This window comes from Haematobia irritans, chromosome 2, assembly GCF_050003625.1.
Source record: "Haematobia irritans isolate KBUSLIRL chromosome 2, ASM5000362v1, whole genome shotgun sequence".
Lineage (NCBI taxonomy): Eukaryota > Metazoa > Arthropoda > Insecta > Diptera > Muscidae > Haematobia > Haematobia irritans.
This window is the reverse complement of record NC_134398.1, coordinates 82,382,050-82,406,277: the sequence shown is the minus strand read 5'-3', so window position 1 is coordinate 82,406,277 and position 24,228 is coordinate 82,382,050. Positions and strand designations below refer to the sequence as shown.

The window sequence follows — 24,228 nt, the reverse complement described above, 5'->3', positions numbered from 1 at the left end:
CCACAAAAAATAGTCTAAAGGCGTCAAATCGCATGAACTTGGTGGCCAACTTACCGGTCCATTTCTTGAGATGAATTGTTCTCCGAAGTTTTCCCTCAAAATGGCCATAGAATCGCGAGCTGTGTGGCATGTAGCGCCATCTTGTTGAAACCACATGTCAACCAAGTTCAGTTCTTCCATTTTTGGCAACAAAAAGTTTGTTAGCATCGAACGATAGCGATCGCCATTCACCGTAACGTTGCGTCCAACAGCATCTTTGAAAAAATACGGTCCAATGATTCCACCAGCGTACAAACCACACCAAACAGTGCATTTTTCGGGATGCATGGGCAGTTCTTGAACGGCTTCTGGTTGCTCTTCACTCCAAATGCGGCAATTTTGCTTATTTACGTAGCCATTCAACCAGAAATGAGCCTCATCGCTGAACAAAATTTGTCGATAAAAAAGCGGATTTTCTGCCACTGATTTTGGTAATAAAATTCAATGATTTGCAAGCGTTGCTCGTTAGTAAGTCTATTCATGATGAAATGTCAAAGCATACTGAGCATCTTTCTCTTTGACACCATGTCTGAAATCCCACGTGATCTGTCAAATACTAATGCATGAAAATCCTAACCTCAAAAGAATCACCCTTTATTATCTTCAACACCTTTTCAAAGATTTCGTCAACATTTTGGCAAATGGGAAGTATTTCGCAAACAATTTGAAGATGTATTGAAGATGAGCTATTTCAAGTCAAGTTGAATTTATGTTGAAAATTATATTTACCCTCAAACTGAAAAATTGTTGCATTTGAAAAACGCTCATCCTGTGTTTATTGGGTAGGTACGTTTTTTAACCCAATAAACCCAACTCAATAACCAAAAGGATTGGAGAACTAGTTTTATTCAACAATCTTTTAAACATTTTTCTAGGGTTGAAAGTAAAATTCAAGTTGGGAAATTGTTAAGAAAATCGGGTCGTCAATAGTAGCAAGAAATTTTCAATACATTAGTAACAACTTCTCAAATTGAAATTTTTTTTGGGGGTAGGAGAGGGTGTTTTAAAGGGAAAATGTTAAGTAAAAAATTTGGCGGCAAGGCCTAGTTTTCGAGATATCGACACCTGAAAATCGGCATTTTCCTATATATTTTTTATTAATTTTGACCGAAAATTTCCGAAATAATTGCGTTTTTAGTAAAATTAGTACATTTTAAAGAGGAAATATAAAGTAAAAATTTTGAAGGCCCCGGGACCACTCCGAGTCCATGCTTATCAAGTTTTTTATATGGTATCCAAATAATAGGTAATATACACTTTATTACCTATTATTTGGATACCATATATGTTACTATTAGGAAGATTATATGCGTTGGATACTAAGTCCAATATAAGTAAAAATGAAAACTTTAGGGCCCCGCAACTCCGAAAGTAGGTTTTGCCGCCAAAAAATGGTATATCACATTTTGTGCTTAGAATCGAAAAGTCTACACGCTGGCAAAAAATTGGACAAATCGGAGCACTTGTACTAAAGTAGATTTAAGCCGAAATTAATTTTAATGTTTCAAACATATTGGAGAATATGTTGAATTTGTGATGAGGATGGTGAACACCTTCAAAGTGATATGGAGTTAAATACGAAAAACGGTCACCCCTTGCAATTCTCCCATCGAACATTTACCATCATGACGGTCTTCCCACGCAGTAAGAGCTTGCAGGTTGCCAGAGACATACCAACAGATTCCAGTTTCCCTAGAATATGAAGGTAGTTCCTAGCCTTGCTAACTCATCTGTTTGACAGTTCCCCGGTATGTTCCTATGGCCAGGCACCCATATTAGGTGAACATTGTACTGCTCAGCCATCTCGTTGAGAGATTTGCGGCAGTCGATTGCTGTTTTCGAGTAAAGGAACACAGAGTCAAAGGATTTTATTGCAGGTTGACTGTCTGAGTATATATTAATGCCTCTGTCTCTATTCAACCGTCGAACGGAACGGACGTGTTTTTCAATAGCGGATAAACTCATCGTAATAGGTACCTACTAAGAATTTCAAGTATGGTGGAATATTAAGCCACCATGCAGCGAAATTCCAAGTCATCCACTGGATTGCTAACTTCAGGGCCCAGTGGACGGGTATCGACTGGAGTTATAAATCTGGGCAATGACCAAGAGTTAGGCCCAATTAGTCGACCTGTAGACGGGTCGACAGGTGGCGACACTATGACAAGTCGAACTTTTTCTAAGGTAACGACATCAAAAGGAGGTAATCCCTCACGAAAGAGATTCAAGGAACGCAGAAATGCTTTGTTTATCCTAAAGAAGTTAGGATCAGTCGACCCAAGCACGCTGTCGGCTAAACAAAGCGATTCCTTAAAATGGGCTCAAGGAATTCTTGAGACTGGAAAAAGGGAACGATCGCCGGATGAGCTGCCATCCTCCAAAAGGGATCAAAGATCGTTTGCCTCAGTTGCTAAAGACAGCCTTGTGATGGCTATCATTAATAAAGGAGCATTGGACGGTATGGTTCCAAAGCAAAAATGGGGGGAAATTGAGAATGCTCTGTCTGTCGTCTACTCACAGGTGCTGGAAAAGTTTCCCGGCCCAGATCCTCGACACCAAGAGGCTGGGTGGTATCAAAGACGATTTAAGCTAGTCGCATTTGAGGACCAGAGGTCTATAGAATGTTTTAAAGCTGCTCTGATACTAATTGGTGAAGTTTGGGAAGGAGCTGCTCTAGAGTTAGTCGAGAAGAAAGACATACCGGCTAGACCTAGAGCACATGCGTGGATACCTGCAAACCCTTCTGACCCTGAATCTATTTTAAATAGACTGAAACGATGCAATCCAGTTCTTCCAACAGCTGATTGGAAGGTTGGCCGTTGGGATGAAGTGGATGGGCCAAGACGGCATGCAGTGTTTATATTGAACACTCAGTCTTTGCCACATCTAGCAAAGTCTCATGGCCGTGTTTGTTATGGCTTTCATTATATGCAAATGAAGGTATATAAAAACGAGCAGCTAAAAGATTCAGAAATGGACAAGCCTCTGTCTGAATCAGAAGTAAGCGGATCCTCTTGCGAAGTCGAGGGAGATACCAAAGTTGAAGACATGGATAGATACCGTATGCGAGAGGAGGTTTCTATTGCCTCAGAACTCACCAAAGTTGAACCTATGGTTATTGCGAGAGTCACCGAGATCTCTGAAGAGAACATTCTTGATGACTCGATTGAAGCGGCTGATGTGACGGTTGTTGAAAATCTCGATGGTCCTAGATAAATCTTCATCATTGTAAGGCTGCATGTGCTGCCTTAAAAGTTCTCCTGATGAAAGGGACATAGTTCTTATTCAAGAACCATATGTTTATAGAAACAAAATATGTGAATTAAGTACTCCGGGGTTCAAACTATTGCAGTATACTGGTAATGATGTAAATCGAGCCTGTATAACTGCTAAAAACGAGCTCAACTTGTTTCTGCTTCCTTCAATGTGCAATACAGACACTGTCGTTGCCAGTTTAGAAATAGCCAAATGCAAATATTGGGTATCTGCGGTCTACATGGGACATGACAGGGAGATGCCTCCATATGCCGTTAAGACCTTAGTGGAGGAGTCACTGAAAACAAAGACGAAACTCATTATGGGATGCGATGCGAATGCACATCATAGTATATGGGGAAGTAGTGATACTAATGCAAGGGGAGAGTCGCTAATGGAGTTTATTTTGCGTACTAATCTGGTAGTTTGCAACAAGGGAGATGCCCCAACCTTTGTCACTAAAAACAGGCAAGAGGTTTTGGACATCACCTTGGCCTCGCAAGAACTGAATGAAATGATATCTGAGTGGCAGGTTTTAAGTGAACACAGCTTCTCAGATCATCGCTACATCAGTTTCAAATTTGATGTTCATATCACCAAGACCATATTTCCGCCAAATGTTAGGAAAGCTGACTGGAATAGGTATAGGGAATCGTTCAATATGATGATACCGGAAATAACAGAGACAAATATGAGAAATGTGCAAGATATCGAACACGCAGTGGAGCGGATTACTAAGGCCTTCAACATCTCACTGAAAGCTGCATGCCCTAGAGGAAAGCCAAGGGGGAAACATCGACCACCATGGTGGTCTACGGAATTAAGTAATATGAGGAAATCCTGCAGGAAGCTCTTTAACAAGGCAAAGTCCACCAGAGCCCCTGAGGACTGGGACGCTTACAAGAAGAATCTGAGAGGATACAAGCGAGAACTGAGAAAGGCTCAGCATAACTCTTGGAATGATTACTGCAGCAGTATTGAGAATACGTTCGAGGCTTCCAGACTACGGAAGGTTCTAGCATCCACCAACTCCGCTCCAGGTTTCATTAAAACATCGGAGGGCAATTGGACAACGTCCAGTGAGAAGACGCTGGAGGTACTATTGGACACACATTTTCCTGGAAATCAGACGGTTGAACCATGTACTGGCGGTGCCACAGTTGCTCAGCGGTCGTTTCCTGTCGAGGAAATTGTATCGGAAACTAGAATAAGATAAGCGCTAAATAGCTTTGGACCATTCAAATCCCCTGGACCTGATGGAATTACTCCGGCGGAGTTACAAGGTCGTTTCCTGTCGAGGAAATTGTATCGGAAACCAGAATAAGATAAGCGCTAAATAGCTTTGGACCATTCAAATCCCCTGGACCTGATGGAATTACTCCGGCGGAGTTACAAGCTGTAACTGACAAAATTATCCCCTGGTTGTCGGTGATATATAAAGGATGTATCAACTTATCATATATCCCAGGAAAGTGGAGGGAAACAAAAGTCGTTTTCATACCTAAAGCGGGAAAAGCCTCTCACTCGAGGGCGAAGGGTTTCCGACCAATCAGCTTATCCTCATTCCTACTTAAGACTCTGGAGAGGATGATAGATATTTATCTTAGAACTAGCATCGATTCAAGTTTGTTCTCGAAACGACAGCATGCATACTCGAAGGGCAGGTCTACTGAGACCGCACTACATGAACTAGTCAGCTTTATTGAAAGCTCACTATCTGTCAAAGAATACACAATCGTGGCGTTTCTAGACATCGAAAGGGCGTTCAATAATGTCCATCCGAGCTCGATATTAAATGGACTGACAACTCTGAATGTTGATCCATGTATACTCAGGCTGTTAGACGAACTGCTAATGAAGAGACGTATTTCAGCCACACTAGGACAAGCAAACATACAAAGGTATGTGAACAGAGGCACTCCCCAAGGAGGAGTTCTATCACCTCTTCTTTGGAATGTTGCTATAAATAGCCTTCTGGTTACTGTAGAAAAAGAAAGGATAAAAGTGGTGGCATACGCAGATGATGTAGCTCTGGCAGTCAGGGGAAAATTCCCATCCACAATCAGAGATATTATTCAGAGGGCCCTCCGGATGACTGAGAAATGGGCGAAAGACAATGGTCTTGGGGTAAATCCTGCAAAGACAGAATTAGTCATGTACTGCAAAGATCACAAAACTCCCACGGGTAGGCCTATTTCCTTAGGGGTATTGAAATTCCCTTTGGTGATTGTGCAAAATACCTTGGCGTTATTTTGGACAGGAAGCTGAACTTTAAGCTTAATATTGAAGAAAGGGCGAGGAAGGCAACTGTAGCTTTGTACTCGTGCAAAAAGGCAATAGGAAAAAAGTGGGGACTAAAACCAAAAATTGTGCATTGACTATACACGGCAGTGGTTAGACCTATAATGCTATATGGTGGCGTGTTTGTGTACATCAGGCGCATTCAGCAAGACAGGAACAAATTCCCTTAATGTCATTCTGCATCTATTGCCTTTAGACATTTTGGCCAAACACTCAGCTGCAACAACGGCTGTGCGGTTGCGCGAACTATCGCTGTGGTCGGAAAAAGGTTACGGTCACAGTTCTGTCCTCAAAATAATGCCAGATGTGCCTAACGTAGTGGATTACACTTTGGCGAGTCCACTTTTCGACAAAAAGTTTGAGACTCTAATTCCCAACAGTGAGGCGTGGTGTACACGGACCCCGGGGAATAAAAGATATATAGATTTCTACACTGATGGCTCCAAATTGGATGGCCAAGTGGGTTTCGGAGTATATTCTAAAGATCTGGAAATTCGAATAGCGAAAAGATTACCTGATCACTGTATTGTTTTTCAGAAATATTAGCAATAAGAGAGGTGGCGAATTGGCTGAGAAGTAATGTTCCAAAAAATGTGGGCATTAATATATACTCAGACAGTCAACCTGCAATAAAATCCTTGGACTCTGTATTCCTCAACTCGAAATCGAAATCGACTGCCGCAAATCTCTCAATGAGATGGCTGAGCAGTACAATATTCACCTAATATGGGTGTCTGGCCATAGGAACATACCGGGGAACTGCGAAGCGGATGAGTTGGCAACGCTAGGGACTACCTTACATATTCCAGGGGAACTAGAATTTGTTGGTATGCCCCTACACCCAGAAAAAAGTGCCTTCGAAACTAAAGGAAAAAATTTTCATCAATATAGTTTATCCATTTTATTTCCATTAAGGTAAATTTTTGTGAAAAATAATAAAATTTACTCGTTTCAGTAAAAAAATCCTAAACTGTAAGCAGTTAGGAATAGTTCATTAACTAGAATAAGGCATGGAATTTTACTCATACTATTTTCTTCGCTGGGTATAAGAATTTACTACTGAAAAAGAAAATTTTGTTCACCGATAACAAAGCATTCGTAAAAATAAACAAAAACCGAACTAAAACCAAGTTTCCTCAAAATTAGTAAAATTTCTTATAAAATGATAATTGCGACTTCCTTTATAATAGAAAGTTTTTCATACATACGAACAACACTTGGCATAGAAAAATATTTTAGTTCATTCGTACTAAGAAGTATGCAATCCTTTCAAAACTTAAGGAAACACACTTGTTAGAATATAGGAAATTTTCCTAAATTTCTATTGTCTACCTGTAATCGATACCGGTCATCGTAATCGATGTGTTTGCGCGTGGGTGTAATCGATATATTTGCGCGTCGGTTGTTTTTTTAGTTGGAATCGCGTTGTTTTGGTATTCGGAGAGATTGTTAAAAAATAATATGGTAAAATAATATAATAAATAACAAATAAAATATATAAAATATTTGTTATTTTAAATTAGTGAGAAAAATTTTCGTTTTTTAAATAAATCTATCAATGTTCGTGATAGTGTATAAAGAAAGAAAACACCAGCAGAATAACAACCCTTTCATTTGTCTTCATTTTGGAATCTTCAATTATCAGGTAATATTCAGTGACGCTAACCTTTTGCAACAAAAATGTTTTATGATTTTTTATATTTGTAGGTATTGAAATTGTAAAAGGAGGACAAAATCGTTAGGCAGCAACTTATTAAAAGTGAAAAGTACAAGAAGAAGAAAAAGTGCGTTTTACAGTTGATAATATCACACGGAAATTGGAAATAGTGGAATAATAAACTAATATTTCAAAGAGATTCGATGCTGTTGATTCTTAATAAATATATTCAATATATTAATAAAACATGTCTTTTATTGAAGATAAAATTGCTTATAGAAATAAATAAAATTGTATTTAAAAACGAAGGTAAGCAGTTCTAATTATGAAGTAAAAGTTTTACCACAAATGTGTAAGATTTGTCGAAATGAATGAAAAAATTTCAATAAAATCATTCCATATATGAATTCAAATTAGTTAAATTTTTTCATTCTGTAGTATAGTGGTATATAAATATAGGAAAATGTTAACTAATATATGGAATGCATTATTCCTAATTTCTACGAAAATCACATCGTTCAAACAAATAAAAATGTCTTTGACGCTATACGAAGTTCAACTTTCTTCACAATGAGTTCATTTTAACTTAAAGAAGGGGTCACTTTTTCTGGGTGTAGCTACCTGCAAGCTCATGCTGTGTGAGAAGGCTGTTATGATGGCAAATTTTCGATGGGAGTATTGCAAGGGTATATATTAATGCCAACAATTTTTGGAACATTACTTCTCAGCCAATTCGCCACCTCTTTTATTGCTAATATTTCAGCCTGAAAAACACTACAGTGATCAGGTAATCTTTTCGCTATTCGAAGCTCCAGATCTTTAGAATGTACTCCGAAACCCACTTGTCCATCCAATTTGGGCCATCAGTGTAGAAATCTATATATCTTTTATTCCCCGTGGTCTGTGTACACCACGCCTCACTGTTGGGAATTAGAGTTTCAATCATTTTGTCGAAAAGTGGTTTCGCCAGAGTGTAATCCACTACGTTAGGCACATCTGGCATTATTTTGAGGACCGAAGGAATAGCTCGCGCAACCGCACAGCCGTTGTTGCAGCTGACTATTTGGCCAAAATGTCTAAAGGCAATAGATGCAGCATAACATTAAGGGAATCTGTTACTGTCTTACTGAATGCGCATGAGATACACAAGCACGCCATACGCTGAACTGTATCTAAACCTGTCGGTTGCTGAAGTGCCGGCCACCAGACTACAACACCATATAGCATTATAGGTCTAACCACTGCCGTGTATAGCCAATGCACAATTTTCGGTTTTAGTCCCCACTTTTTCCTATTGCCTTTTTGCACGAGTACAAAGCTATCGTGGCTTTTCTCACTCTTTCTTCAATATTAAGCTTCAAGTTCAACTTCCTGTCCAGAATAACGCCAAGGTATTTTGCACACTCACCAAAGGGAATTTCAATACCCCCTAAGGATATGGGCTTAACCGTGGGAGTTTTGCGATCTTTGCAGTACATGACTAATTCTGTCTTTGCAGGATTTACTCCAAGACTATTCTCTTTCGCCCATTTCTCAGTCATCCGGAGGGCTATGATTGTGGATGGGAATTTTTCCCTGACTGCTAGAGCCACATTGTCTGCGTATGCCACCACTTTTATCCTTTCTTTTTCTAGGGAAACCAGAAGGTTGTTTATGGCAACATTCCAAAGAAGAGGGGATAGAACTCCTCCTTGGGGAGTGCCACTGTTCACATACCTTTGTATGTTTGCTTGTCCTAGTGTGGCCGAAATACGTCTCCTCATTAGCAGTTCGTCTAGCAGCCTAAGTATGCCTGGATCAACATTCAGAGTTGCCAGTCCATTTAATATCGAGCTCGGATGGACGTTATTGAATGCCCCCTCGATGTCTAGAAACGCCACGCTTGTGCATTCATTGATATATAGTGAGCTTTCAATAAAGCTGACTAGTTAATGCAAAGCGGTCTCAGTAGACCTGCCCTTCGAGTATGCATGCTGTCGTTTCGATAGCAAACTTGAATCGATGCTAGTTCTAAGATAAATGTCTATCATCCTCTCCAGAGTTTTAAGTAGGAATGAGGATAAGCTGATTGGTCGGAAATCCTTCGCACTCGACTGAGAGGCTTTTCCCGCTTTCGGTATGAAAACGACTTTTGTTTCCCTCCACTTTTCTGGAATATATGGTAAGTTTATACATCCTTTATATATCACCGTCAATCAAGGGATAATTCTGTCAGTCACTGCTTGTAACTCCGCCGGAGTAATTGCATCAGGTCCGGGAGATTTGAATGGCCCAAAGCTATCTAACGCTCATTTTATTCTAGATTCCGAGACAAATTCCACGATAGTAAATGACCGCTGAGCCACTGTGGCATCCCCAGAACATGGTCTGATTTTCAGGAAAATGTGTGTCCAATAATACCTCCATCATCTCCTCACTGGACGTTGTCCAATTGCCATCCAATGTTTTAATGAAACCTGGAGCGGAGTTATTGGATGCCCGCCTTGCATACACAAGGTTGTGGGTTCGATTCAGCGTTGCCACTACACAATTTTATTTTGGACCAAAATTTTTCCAAAATCGGACCAAAATTCCCTCCAGCGGACCAAATTTCCAACTTCTAGGAAAAAATGCTTTAAAAAGTCTTTTATTGTTGCACATAGTGATTTTATTAAAAAAGTAAAGTAAATAAGAAAAAACTGATATAATTTAGCGGTTGACATCAAAACGTCGACTTTTCAACTTTTTTTAAATTTGAAAAAAATTGACTGTTTGAAAAGGTCGAATTTTAAAGTCAATTTTGGTTGACATCAACGCGAAATATTCGATTTTCTGTGATTGAAATGATATCTAATCCCACACTGAAAAAAGCAAAGATTTTGATTGTGGTATTGATTCCAATCCAAAGAAGCAGAGACTAGACGTGAGGAGAAATTTACGTCACAATTCTTTTTTAAATTTGTGTTTTGCGTACTTGATTCTAGGAAACAAATTCTAATGTATTAATTTGTTTTTCTTCATGTTCCATCAAAGTCCATTGGAAACGTCTGAACGACTACTTAAATTTCCAAATTCAGACTCGACTACAACTGAGAATTATTATATGTTTCAAGTAAAAAACGACTTTAAAATAAAGTTTTAAAAAATATCTCCTATTTTTAAACGCTTTTTAGTTTTATAGTCGAGATGCAAAAAGTCAACACTATTAAAGACGATTTCATTAATTTTGAAATTATTTTCAGAAGTATTAAGGTCATTTTGACTTTAGTACAACGAAATTTTCTTTCATTTTGGGATACCCAATTTAAGTCGAGTCACTTAACTATAAGGACAAACCGACTTCATTGAGAAGTTTATAGTCGTTTGGACAAGGGAAAAAATTTTATTTTAGAGAAATACGTCTTCTATGCTAAGCAAAATTCGCATTCGTATTTTAAAAACACGAAAAAATTTGGCCTCACGTCAATATTTTTTTCACTGCACATATACTATGTGATAGAAATTTTAAATTCTAGGAAAAAATTATAAATTTGGCCAAATTTATGAAAATGGACCAAAATGGACCAAATTTCGTTTGGTCCGACCATCGGACCAAATTTAAAAATTAGAAATCTTTTGGACCAATTTTGGTCCGATCGGACCAAAACGGCAACGCTGGTTCGATTCCTGCTTCAACCGAACACAAAAAAGATTTTCAGCGGTGGATTATCCCACCTCAGTAATGCTGGTGACATTACTGAGGGTTTCAAAGCTTCTCTAAGTGGTTTCATTGTAATGTGGAACGCCGATCGGACTCGGCTATAAAAAGGAGGTCCCTTGTCATTGAGCTTAACATGGAGTCGGGCAACACTCAGTGATAAGAGAGAAGTTCACCAATGTGGTATCACAATGGACTGAATAGTCTAAGTGAGCTTGATACTTGGGGGTGCCACCTAACCTATCAGGAGAACTTTTAAGGCAGCACAAGCGGCCTTACAATAGGGAAAATTTATCTGGGGAACAGTAGAACTATCCAAATTTTCAACCACCGTCACATCAGACGCTTCAATTGAGTCATAAAGGGCTTCCTCTTCACAGATCTCGGTGACTCTCGCAACAATCCGCGGTCCAGCTCTGGTGATGTTTGACCCTGTGGAACTTCACGCATACAATGTTCTTCAATGTCTGCAGTTTTTATGTCTCCTTGGGCTTCGCAAGATTTTTTCACTTCTGACCCTACCGGAGGCTTGTCCGTTTCGGAATCCTTTGGCTGATCGCTTTTGTATACCTTCATATGGATATCATGAAAGTCATAACTTACACATCCTTGGGTCTGGGCTAGATGTGGCAGCGACTCAATGTTCAATATAAACACCGCATGTCGTCTTGGTCCATTCACCTCATCCAAACGACCAAACTTCCAATCGGTGGTTGGAATATCTGGGTTACATTCCTTTAGTCAGTTTAGTATCGACTCAAGATCAGGAGGGTTTGCAGGTATCCATGCATGTGCTCTAGGTTTAGCCGGTATGTCTTTTTTATCGACTAACTCCAAAGCGGCTTCTTCCTAAACTTCACCAATTAGCATAAACGCAGCTTTAAAGCAATACATAGACCTCTGGTCTGCAAATGCTATTAACTTATATCGTCCATGATACCATCCAGCATCTTGCCGTCGAGGACTTGGTCCGAGAAACTTTTTTCGCATCTCTGAGTAGACACCAGACATCGCGTTCTCAATTTCCCCCCATTTTTGCCATATCGTCCAATGCTCCGTTATTAATGATAGCCATCATAAGACTGTCTTTTGCAACTGAGACAAACTATCTTTGATCCCGTTTAGAGGATGGCAATTCATCCGGTGACCGCTCCCTTTTTCCAGCTTCAAAAATTCCTTGAGCCCATTTTAAGGAATCGCTTTGCTTAGCCGACAATGTACTTGGGTCGACAGATCCTAATTTCTTTAGGATAAACAAAGCATTTCTGCGTTCTTTGAATCTCTTTCGTGACGGATTAACTCCTTTTGATGTCGTTACCTTAGAAAAGGTTCGACTTGCTAAAGTGTCGCCACCTGTCGACCCGTCTACAGGTCGACAAATTGGGCCTGACTCTTGGTCTCAGCCCAAATTCATAACTTCAGCCGATACCCGTCCACTGGGCCCTGAAGTTAGCAACCCAGTGGATGACTTTGAATTTCGCTGTATGGTGGTTTAATTTTCCACCACATGTGAAATTCGTAATAAGTACTTATTACGATGAAATAATCTGCTATTAAAAAGACACGTCCGTTCAGTGCGACGGTCACCGGCATTACTATGGTGGGTAATCCACCGCTGAAAAACTCTTTGGTGTTCGATCGAAGCAGGAATCGAACCCACGAACTTGTGTATGAAAGGCGGGCATGCCCTGCAGCATTTCAAAGTTCCATTTCATCCTAATCGCTACCACAGACTCGTAAATGTCACTACACACAAAAAATTATCACCAACATTTTTTCAATTAAACACTTAATTGAATTTGGAAACGGATTCAATTAATATGTTAATTGATTCAATTAATTATTTAATCAAATCCGAATAAAACCCAATTAAAAAAATGATTGATATTTGTTACGTTTCCAATTAAAATATTAATTGATTCAATCAATTTGTTAATCAATTCGGAAATAATTTTCAATTACAAACGTGATTGAATTTTTTTCCGTTTCCAATTACACATGTGATTGATCCAATCACCTTTGTGATTGAAATTGAATAATTTTGAGCAATGGAAAGAGCGAAAAGAGAACAAGAGAATGGATATTTATTCAACAATGTATGATGGAGAGATCAGTCTGTAGAAGTAACTTGTAACGAACGGTTGGGTTTTTGTTTTTCGCGTAAATTGAAAAACATGATTGGCGACATTCTGTCTGCTGCATTGAAAATGTGTACATAAATATTTTGAACGCAACAACAAATCATAGCAAAGCAACAACAAATGGCCACGTGGTAAAGGTTTGAAAAAATATATGAGAGAACGCATTTGAAATTACATGTGTTTGTGTTTTGTGGTATTGTAAAAATGGAAAACAATCTACGTGTATTGAAGGTAAGAAATTGTGAAATGTGAATACCGTTTTCCATTGAAGCCTGTTTACATTAAACGGACTAAAATAATATATTTTTTATTCATTTCTTTTAGTAAACAATTTTATTTCGTGAAATTGACCAATCAATCCCATCAACTCCATCATTTTATCAAATATGTAAGAATATGTTTGCAACAAAAAAGTGGGTACCGTATTGATCTTTTAAAATTATAATTTTTTTCACTCCTAGTTTTCTTAAAACCAAGAGCGGTATGTGTTTGTTGGAAGATTCACCTTGAAGTTGCGAAGTGGTGTTGGCATTAAATTGTATTTTTGTTTTACCTGCCTTTTTCAGTTTGAACCCAAGTAGAGAGCAGTATATCTGATATATAAACTAATGAGCTGAATTATGTAATGGTAAAAGAGTTCTTTCTTTTGGATTTAAAAATATGAAAAATTTCCGAAAATAATAAAAATATGTATTTCCCATTTATATATTTTTTCTATTTTTAGAATTTGCAAAGTATCATCAATATAATACCAAATATTACATTGCTTTCTCTTTATTTTTGTCTATGATTGGTTCAAATTTTAATAGACGATTTCAATGTGCGGAAATTTTGGAAAGGAATTGTTACTAAAATTAAATTACCGAGCTCCTTAATACACCTTTTTATGCTAAAAGACTACAACTGCAAAAGAAGATTATAAATCTGCAACCTGGAACTAAGCATTGAACTTGATATTCTCTGCAGGTAATGATTAACAAAATTAACTTTTAATTTAACAAAATTAAATTCGAATTATTCTGTTTACTTTCAGAAAAACTAATTTAGCTTACAGGCTGCTGATTTATTGGAAATCTAGGCGCATCTACATATTAGAAGGAACATGCTATCATGGTTATTATTATAAGGAAGATAATGATTTATACAATTTATGTAATTGTATTTGTAAGTTATGTTAGAACAAACCACAAATGACAAGAACCAAATTTATTTGTCTATTGCATAATTCAAAAAATAATAAAATATTAAATATGTTTTATAAGAAACACATATTTTCTTTTATTTCAAACAAAATTAAATACGATTTTGGGGTCGCAATATATAATTTTTTTGATTGAAATTTATAGCCAATTTCAATAATTTATTTAATTGAATGAATCAAATAGTTGATTGATTTTTGTCGCGAAATTAATTAAAATTTTAATTGATTCAATTAAAACTGTGATTGAATTTTATGTTAAAAATCAATCACTTTTTTAATTGATTCAATCACACAATTAATTGATTCCGTGACAAAAGTCAAATAAATTTTTAATTGAAAATCGTGTTGGTTTTCAATCAAAATGGGTGATTGATACTATCATTTTCGTGATTGAAGACATTTCAATTAAAAAAATGATTGAATCCGCGATTTTCGTGATTGAAATCAAAAAATTTTTTTTTGTGTGTACAACAATCGTCAACTGTGATGGGGGAAGCATATCAAAAAGTACAAAATGTACATGAAAGTATTTTGCCATCACTATTGTTAGAAGAGCCATTTTATATTTTCTGAAACGCCAAGCGCAACTAACTTGTTATAATATATTTAAACAAAAACGAAAACAAAGTGCTGAAAACATAGTTATTACGCTTAAAATTGTGAAAGGTATATGGTGAACAATTTTCGACTTTCCAAATGGAATAAAGTGATTGTTTTTTGAGATATTTTTCAAGACACGCTGCCTTCATCGAGAATAAACAAACGGCTAATAGACGCTGCAATATGTAACTTGCTACGTGTAAATCCACATCATTCTTTTATTAATGAAAAAAGTTATGTTAAATGTGATCCCTGCCAGCATTTCAAAGTTCCATTTCATCCTCATCGGTACCACAGACTCGTAAGAGACACTGCAACAATCGCCAACTGTGATGGTGGAAGCGTATGAAAAAGTATGAAATGTCCATGAAAGTATTTTGCCATCACTATTGTTACAAGAGCCAATTTATATTTTGTGAAACACCAAGGGCACTAGCTTCTTATAATATATTTAAATAAAACCGACAATGAAGTGCTGAAAACATAGTTATCAATTTTTGACTTTCCAAATGGAATAAAGTGATAGTTTTTCAAATATTTTCCAGACACGCTGCCTCCATCGAGAATAAAAGCACTGGCTGATAGACGCTGCCACATGTAACTTGCAACTTGTAACTCAACATAATTATTTTACTAATGCAAAAAATTATGTTAATTGTGCTGTGATAGTCATATAAATGTTATATTTATAAGAATTTATAAATGTTTAATCAAATTAATACACATCTAAACAATCGTGTTTACTTGACCACAATGATTCTTTTACAACTACCTTAAAATGCACTTTTTCAAATAGTTTGAAGGGGCTCTTATTGGCGTCGTTCTACATTTATTAACTTGGGGTGGTACAACTTCTCAATAGTGACGGCGCTTTTCCGACGAGTTTTGGATGTCGTATACGATTGTTTTCGACGTGGTGGGGATTCTCAGTAGTGCCGCCAAATTAAAAAAAATGTTGGCAGGGATGAGATAAACGGACAAAGTTATATTTATAAGAATTTATAGATGTTTAATCAAATTAATAAACATCTACACAATCGTGTTTTACTTGACCACAATGATTCTTTTACAACTACCTTAAAATGCACTTTTTCTGATAGTTTGAAGGGGCTCTTATTGGCGTCGTTCTCAATTGATCTTAAAAGGCACCTAATAATTGCACTGATGAGAAACTTTTTTGTAGTAACTTGGCGTGGTACAACTTTTCAATAGTGACGGCGCTTTTTCGGCAAATTTTTGACGTCGTATACGGTTGTTTTCGACGTGGTGGGGATTCTCAGTAGTGCCGTCAAACTCAAAAAATGTTGGCATGGTGCTAACCATTGTACCACGGTGGCTCCCATTTCAATGTTAGTAACCGATAGTATATGAGGTCCAGTTGAGATCGATTATACCAAGTATAGACGAGTGGAGAGAGGGACGCATACATTTTGGAGACCTGAATATTTATACGAATATTTATGCCATCACTGGCACTGGTATCTACTGCGAAGAGTTAGGGATTCATACAAGATGGAGGGTGGATGCAGCATCTTTCAGGCGAAAGTATTTGCCATTGCGAAAGCTGTTGAACTACTGTTTATGAGGCCGATATTCAGGAGCGATATCAGCTTCTTCATCGGCAGTCAGGCAGCAATAAAGGCCTTAGGAATTCCGAACATAATGCCGAAGGTAGTCAGCCGCTATCGTAGAGAGCTTATCTTTACTTATTTTACAGTATCAATGCCAGATACATACGATGATTTATGGCAGAAACGCTGGGCTTCCTCCGCGGCATGCGAGCAAACCAAACTGAGGCAACAGAATACTCCTACCATTTTCTGTGCCAGTGTCCAGCAAACTTGGCTCCTTTTACTTTCAGGATACAACGGATGTACGAAACTTCAGCCTGAAGGATATACTTGCCTTGATCAAGGCCTTGGGATGGAAGACCTAGAAAGCTCTTTCTTTGGAACTCGCCTGAAAACTCAAATAATTGATGAGGACGAAGAAGAACAACTGTCGAACTGAACGGACGTGTTTTTAATAGCAGATTATTTCATCGTAACAAGTACTTATTACGAAATTAATGTGTGGTGGTAAATTAAACCACCTTGCAGCGAAATTCAAAGTCATGCACTGAGTTGCTAACATTAGGGCAATGACTAAGGGTTAGGCTTAATTAGTCGACAAGTTGCGATACTTTGGCAAGTCGAACCTTCCCTAAGGTAATGACATCAAAAGGAGAAATGCCTTGCTTATACTAGAGCACGTTGTCGACTAAGCAAAGCAATTCCTTAAAATGGGCGCAAGGAATTTTGAAACTGGAAAGAGGAAAATATCGCCGGATGAATGCCATCTTCCAAAAGAGATCAAATATCATTTGCCTCAGTGGCAAAAAAAGATCTTGTAATGGCGATTGTTAACAGGGGAGCAGTGGACGGTATTGTTCCAAAGAACAAGTGGGGGAAATTGAGAATGCTTTGTCTGGCGTATACTCACATGGGAAAGTTTCCCGGCCCAGATCATCGACACCAAGAGGGTGGTTGGTATCAAGGACGATTTAAGCTAGTCCCATTTGAGGACCAGAGGTCTATTGAATGTTTTACAGCTCCTTTCCAAGTTGGTGAAACTTGGGAAGGAGCTGTTCTAGAGTTAGTCGAGAAGAAAGACATACCGACTAGACCTAGAGCACATGCATGGATATCTGCAAACGCTCCTGACCCTGAATTTATTTTAAATAGACTGAAACAATGCAATACAGATCTTCCAACAGGTGATGGGATGGTTGGCCTTTCGGATGAAGTGGATGGCCCAAGACGGCATGCAGTGTTTGAACAATCAGTCTGTGCCACATCTAGCAAAGTCCCAGGGTCGTGTATGTTATGGCTTCCATTATATCCAAATGAAGGTATATAAAAACAAACCCCACCAAAGTTGAACCGATGGTTATTGCGAGAGTCACCGAGATCTGTGCAGAGGACATTCTTGATGACTCGATTGAAACGGCTGATGTGATGGTTGTCGAAAATCTCGATGGTTCTACGGATCCTCCAGATAAATCTTCACATTTGTAAGGCTGCTTGTGCTGCCTCAAAAGAGGACATAGATATGGTTCTTATTCAAGAACCATATGTTTATAGAAACAAAATATGTGAATTAAGTACTCTGAGGTTCAAACTATTGCAGTACACTGGTAAATATGTAAATCGAGCCTGTATAATTGCTAAAAATGAGCTTAACTTGTTTCTGCTTCCTTCAATGTGCAATGCAAAGACAAAACTCATTGTGGGATGCGATGCAAATGCACATCATAGTATATGGGGAAGTGGTGACATTAATACAAGAGGAGAGTCACTCCTAGAGATTATTTTACGTATTAATTTGGTAGTTTGCAATAAGGGAGATGCCCCAACCTTCGTTAATAAAAACGGGCAAGAGGTTTTGGACGTCACCATGGTCTCGCAGGAACTGCATGAAACGATATCTGAGTTGCAATTTTTAAGTGAACATAGCTTCTCAGATCATCGATACATCAGTTTCATATTTGATGTTCCTACCACCAGGATCATATTTCCGCCAAATGTTACGAAAACTGAGTGGAAAAGGTATATGAGCACCGTGCAAGATATCGAAATATGAGCACTGTGCAAGATATCGAACACGCAATGGAGCGGATTACTAAGGCCTACAACATCTCACTGAAACCATGCCCTAGAGGGAGGGACCTACATTTTCCTGGAAATCAGACGGTTGAACCATGCACACAAAGAAAATTTCATTAAAAGTCAGCCAACGAAAAATTTTCATTGATATAACGAAACATTTTCATTAATACAATGAAAATATTCATTAATAGTACGAAACGTTACGTTGATTGACAGAAAATTCGTTATATTAACGAAAAAATTCGTTGTATTAATGAATTTGTTTCATTGGTTGACTTTTAACGACACATTTCGTTAATATAACGAAACTTTTTCTATTAGTGTGTTCTGGCGGTGCCACAGTGGCTCAGCGGCCATTTACTGTCGAGGAAATTGTCTCGGAATCTAGAATAAAATGGGCGTTAGATAGCTTTGGGTCATTCCTCTCGGACCTGATGGAATTACTCCGGCGGAGTTACAAGCAGTGACTGACAGTATTATCCCTTGGTTGACGGTGATACATAAAGGATGTATGAACTTAGCATATATTCCAGAAAAGTGAAGGGAAACAAAAGTCGTTTTCATACCTAAAGCAGGAAAAGCCTCCTACTCGAGTGCGAAGAATTTCCGGCCAATCAATCAGCTTATCCTCATTCTTAAATAAGACTCTGGAGAGGATGATAGACATTTATCTTAGAACTAGCGTCGATTCAAGTTTGCTCTCGAATCGACAGCATGCATATTCGAAGGGCAGGTCTACTGACACCGCATTGCATGAACTAGTCAGCTTTATTGAAAGCTCACTATCTGTCAATGTGTATTCATTTCGTGGCGTTTCTAGACATCGAAGAGCATTCAATAACGTCCATCCGAGCTCGATCTTAAACGGACTGAAATCCTTGGACTCTGTGTTCCTTAACTCGAAATCGGCCATCGTCTGCCGCAAATCTCTCAACGAGATGGCTGAGCAGTACAATATTCATCTAATATGGGTGTCTGGCCATATGAACATACCGGGGACTGCGAAGTGGGTGAGTTAGCAAGCTAGGGACTACATTACATATTCCAGGGGAACTAGAATCTGTTGGTATGCCTCTGGCTACCTGTAAGCTCTTACTGCGTGGGAAGACCGTCATGATGGCAAATGTTCGATGGGAGAATTGCAAGGGTTGTAACGACACCAAGCAAATATGGCCCCATTTAAACTTAAACCGCACACTAGAAATGCTAGTATTCTCAAGACGTCAGATTTCACACTTGATATCTGCTATAACGCGTCGCTGCCTGATAGGCGATTTTGCAAACATTGTTGGCGCAAAGTATAATGGCTATTGTATGAGCTGTCATGATGCGGAGGAAGAGGAATCAATTAAACACTTCTTGTGTGAGTGTCCTGAATTTTGTTTTAAGCTGAGTATTAAGTTCGAGTTTAGCCGCTAAAATCGCTAAAGTGAAAACTAAATCAGTAAGAAAAATGTATGAAATTATACATATTTGTTGCAAATTTCATTATTACTGGATGGGGAAAAGCCCAACGCAAATTTTCACAAAGTTTGTATTCCTTAAAATGGATTGTTAAAGAAAAGTAATCGTGAAAAAATGACGTTTTTAGCGGCTAAGGGTAGGTACTATGTTCGGTTTTCGAGTTGAAAACCACTTTATTTTCGCGATTACTTTTCCTTAAATAATCAAAATTATAAATAAAAACAAACTTATTCCTGTAAAGTCTTGCCGAAATCTAGAGGAACAAGAAACCACGCATCAATTGTGTTGATTTGTCTGCTTTATATTGAACTGTTTTAATAAAGTAACCACGAAAATTTCAACGCGAAAAGCGAACATAGTACTTACCTTAAACTCGAACTTAATACCCACCTTTAGGCGTAAGCTTTAGACCACATGGCGGACATGGCAAACGTTAACTTAAGCAGTCTTCTAATGGGTTTGGAACAATCCGATTGGTTCAACTGAAGAAAATAATCGAGAAGGTTCATCAATCAGCTTAGAAAGTATGAGGTTAGTAACGAAAAGCAATATCAGCCAAATCTATTTCACATAATTTTGCTTAACCAAGGTGCTAAAATCCCAATGTCTTGGTGGTTAATTATGATTGCTCGACCCGGAAACGTTTCCTACAAAAGAGCAACGGTTTGGCTGATTGTGTGGTGTTAGGGTTGCCAGATTCAAATGGTCTATTGTCTGGAACTTTGGAAAAAGTTGGCTGGATTAAAAAAAAATCTGGATTTCGTAAATCCCCAAATATGAGGAATAAAACTATTTATTAAAAACATTTATAATTCAGTTTTTTCATAAAAATAAATAAAATAAAGTAAATATAATTAAATTAAAAAAAATTAGAACATATTTTTAATTCAATCTTTTCTTACAAACTAAATTTATAGAAAAAGGCAATATAGGTTTAATGCAGTTCATATATATAATACATATCACACAAAGGGTAGTAACTCTATTTTTTTATTTTTCAGTAGAGACAATAAACTGTAGTAAAAAAGTATTAACTCTGAAAACAAGAAGAGACATAACGGCATTTTTAATGAAAGAATAGCAAAAAATGGAAGAATTTTACAGTGTATATCGTTTTTTTAATGAAAAGAGAAAATTTTGAGTTACTACGCTTTCTCTCTCTGGGTATAATTGAGTGCTGATTAAAAGTAATTAACACTCAAAAATCTCCTTATTGAGAATGAAAAAGATAAATAACTAAACGTATAGTCTTTTCTATTGAAATATTATTTCAAAAGTATATTTAGCTGGAAATATTATTGAATAGCTTGTAACTAGACATGACATAGAAAATCTGGAAATTTCAGCCCAGTCCATATGGTAACCCTATGTGGCGTGTAGTTGTGGAAAGTAGACGTTGTCCAGATAATAACCATCCAACTCAAACCATAAAAACTATTAATCATCATCATTAATTTCATCGGAACTGTTGACGATGGCGCCTATGCGGCAATGAGTTGCATTATTCAAGTTGATCTTCCGAATTTTGTGACAAGCCACCGTAGTGCACCGGTTAGTATGTTATGCCTGCCTTGCCTACACAGGGCCATGGGTTCAATCCCGGTTTCGAACAAACAAATACCTAACCTACACACAAAGAAAATTTCATTAAAATTCAGCCAACGAAAAATGTCCATTGATATAACGAAACATGAAAATATTCGTTAATAGTACGAAACGTTACGTTGATTAACAGAAAATTCGTTATAATAACGAAAAATTTCGTTGTATTAACGAATTTGTTTCATTGGCTGACTTTTAACGACACATTTCGTTAATATAACTTTTTCTATTAGTGTGGACTCGAAAGTAGGAGCATTGTCAAAGTTCTCCTTAAATGTGAGTTTAAAAGCAATAATGCGAAATAAAATTTTGAGTTGGCCTTAAGAAAATAATTTATGCGTTTAGTATGAATTACTTTGATTATTGCTAAAAACGCCTATTTGACTGACCAACTTAGTTAACATTGTTCAATACAATTCCTAAAAATATTTACTAATTGTTTTATTTACTTTTATTTATTTATTTAGTTTTCACTGCATATTGTCTTAACACTGTAATTTTTTATCCGCACGTATAAGGACAAAAAAGAAAAACAAACGAAGACAAACCCTTTACAACAATCCAACTCCATTGCCAATGCCTCTTTAATTGACTTTGATGGAATTGAATATATTTCATACATTTACGGTCATTTTCATGTAGCTCTGTTAGGTTTTAACTCCCAGTTAACAGAAAGTAAAATCGAAATATCTTCTCTCCGGTTAACTTTAACTGAGAATTTTTCAGCAGTTAAGATCCTAACTGACAGATGGAATATATAAGCAAAATGTTTAAAAGTTCGTTAGCTAACGGAGCGCTAACGGGGATTCATGAAAATGGGCGTTAATAAAATTAGAAGTTACAGTATTAAATGATATATAGATTTTATTTCAAAATATCGGTAAAAAAATGATAAAGTTTTTTGCTCAACATTTGTAGTTTTTGTAGTAGAAAAAGTTCACCCATTACAATTAATGCAGTTTGTTATTTCAGTAGTATTTATTTGCTATTTTAGCAGTAAATAATGTTTGCTGTTTCAACTAACGGATGTTTGGCGAAACAACTACATGCTCCTGTTTTTCCTTTTCCAGCAAACAAAAACTTCTGTTTTAGCAAACTTGTTTGCTGCTATTTATATCAAAATAAATTCCATGACTTTGCTCTTAAAGAATGTATTTTAAAGGGTGATTTGTTAAGAGCTTGATAACTTTTTTTTTAAAAAAAAACGCATAAAATTTGCAAAATCTCATCGGTTCTTTATTTGAAACGTTAGATTGGTCCATGACATTTACTTTTTGAAGATAATTTCATTTAAATGTTGACCGCGGCTGCGTCTTAGGTGGTCCATTCGGAAAGTCCAATTTTGGGCAACTTTTTCGAGCATTTCGGCCGGAATAGCCCGAATTTCTTCGGAAATGTTGTCTTCCAAAGCTGGAATAGTTGCTGGCTTATTTCTGTAGACTTTAGACTTGACGTAGCCCCACAAAAAATAGTCTAAAGGCGTCAAATCGCATGATCTTGGTGGCCAACTTACCGGTCCATTTCTTGAGATGAATTGTTCTCCGAAGTTTTCCCTCAAAATGGCCATAGAATCGCGAGCTGTGTGGCATGTAGCGCCATCTTGTTGAAACCACATGTCAACCAAGTTCAGTTCTTCCATTTTTGGCAACAAAAAGTTTGTTAGCATCGAACGATAGCGATCGCCATTCACCGTAACGTTGCGTCCAACAGCATCTTTGAAAAAATACGGTCCAATGATTCCACCAGCGTACAAACCACACCAAACAGTGCATTTTTCGGGATGCATGGGCAGTTCTTGAACGGCTTCTGGTTGCTCTTCACTCCAAATGCGGCAATTTTGCTTATTTACGTAGCCATTCAACCAGAAATGAGCATCATCGCTGAACAAAATTTGTCGATAAAAAAGCGGATTTTCTGCCAACTTTTCTAGGGCCCATTCACTGAAAATTCGACGTTGTGGCAGATTGTTCGGCTATTCATGATGAAATGTCAAAGCATACTGAGCATCTTTCTCTTTGACACCATGTCTGAAATCCCACGTGATCTGTCAAATACTAATGCATGAAAATCCTAACCTCAAAAGAATCACCCTTTATAACAGAGAAGAATTTCGTTTGTTTAAAATATCGTTTCGAAGGAAAATACTTTTTTCGTTCTGAAGGAAAATACTTTTCGCAGTTTAAACCCCAAAATAAAATATAAAAAAAGTGAATGATAACATTTTAGTCAGTTTTTGTCTGCTGGAAAAGGGATCAATATAGTTGTTTCAACAAACATTTATTTTTGCAAACATTTCCTGCTGCAATAGAAAGCAAATACTGTTAAATTAGCAAAAGTGATTGCTAAAAATGTTTGGCATTACTGCTGAAACAGCAAAATGCATTCGATGAAATATATGATATTTTTCTGCTGTAAAAGCTACACATGTTTGTTGCTTAATCAAATCGTATCAATTGATTTTTAATGTGTATTTATAATTGTATTAGGATCACCCGAAAATTAAAGCAGTATGACTGATGTTCCAAAATAACAGATTTTACTAGTCTTGAGTGTTGATAAAACAGTTGTAAAAGAGAACGTCATTTTTTACAACGTTCTCTTAAAATGTTCTACTTCTATTATTTTTACAATAATGCAGCTTAATT

At 37.3% G+C, this 24,228-nt stretch overlaps 1 protein-coding gene across 1 annotated transcript in view; it reads right to left on the bottom strand.

Annotated features, from left to right (window-relative positions):
- Nucleotides 1–24,228, bottom strand: part of mthl15 (methuselah-like 15) — a 161,124-nt gene that overhangs the window by 48,331 nt on the left and 88,565 nt on the right. The gene's annotated exons all lie outside the window — the stretch shown is intronic.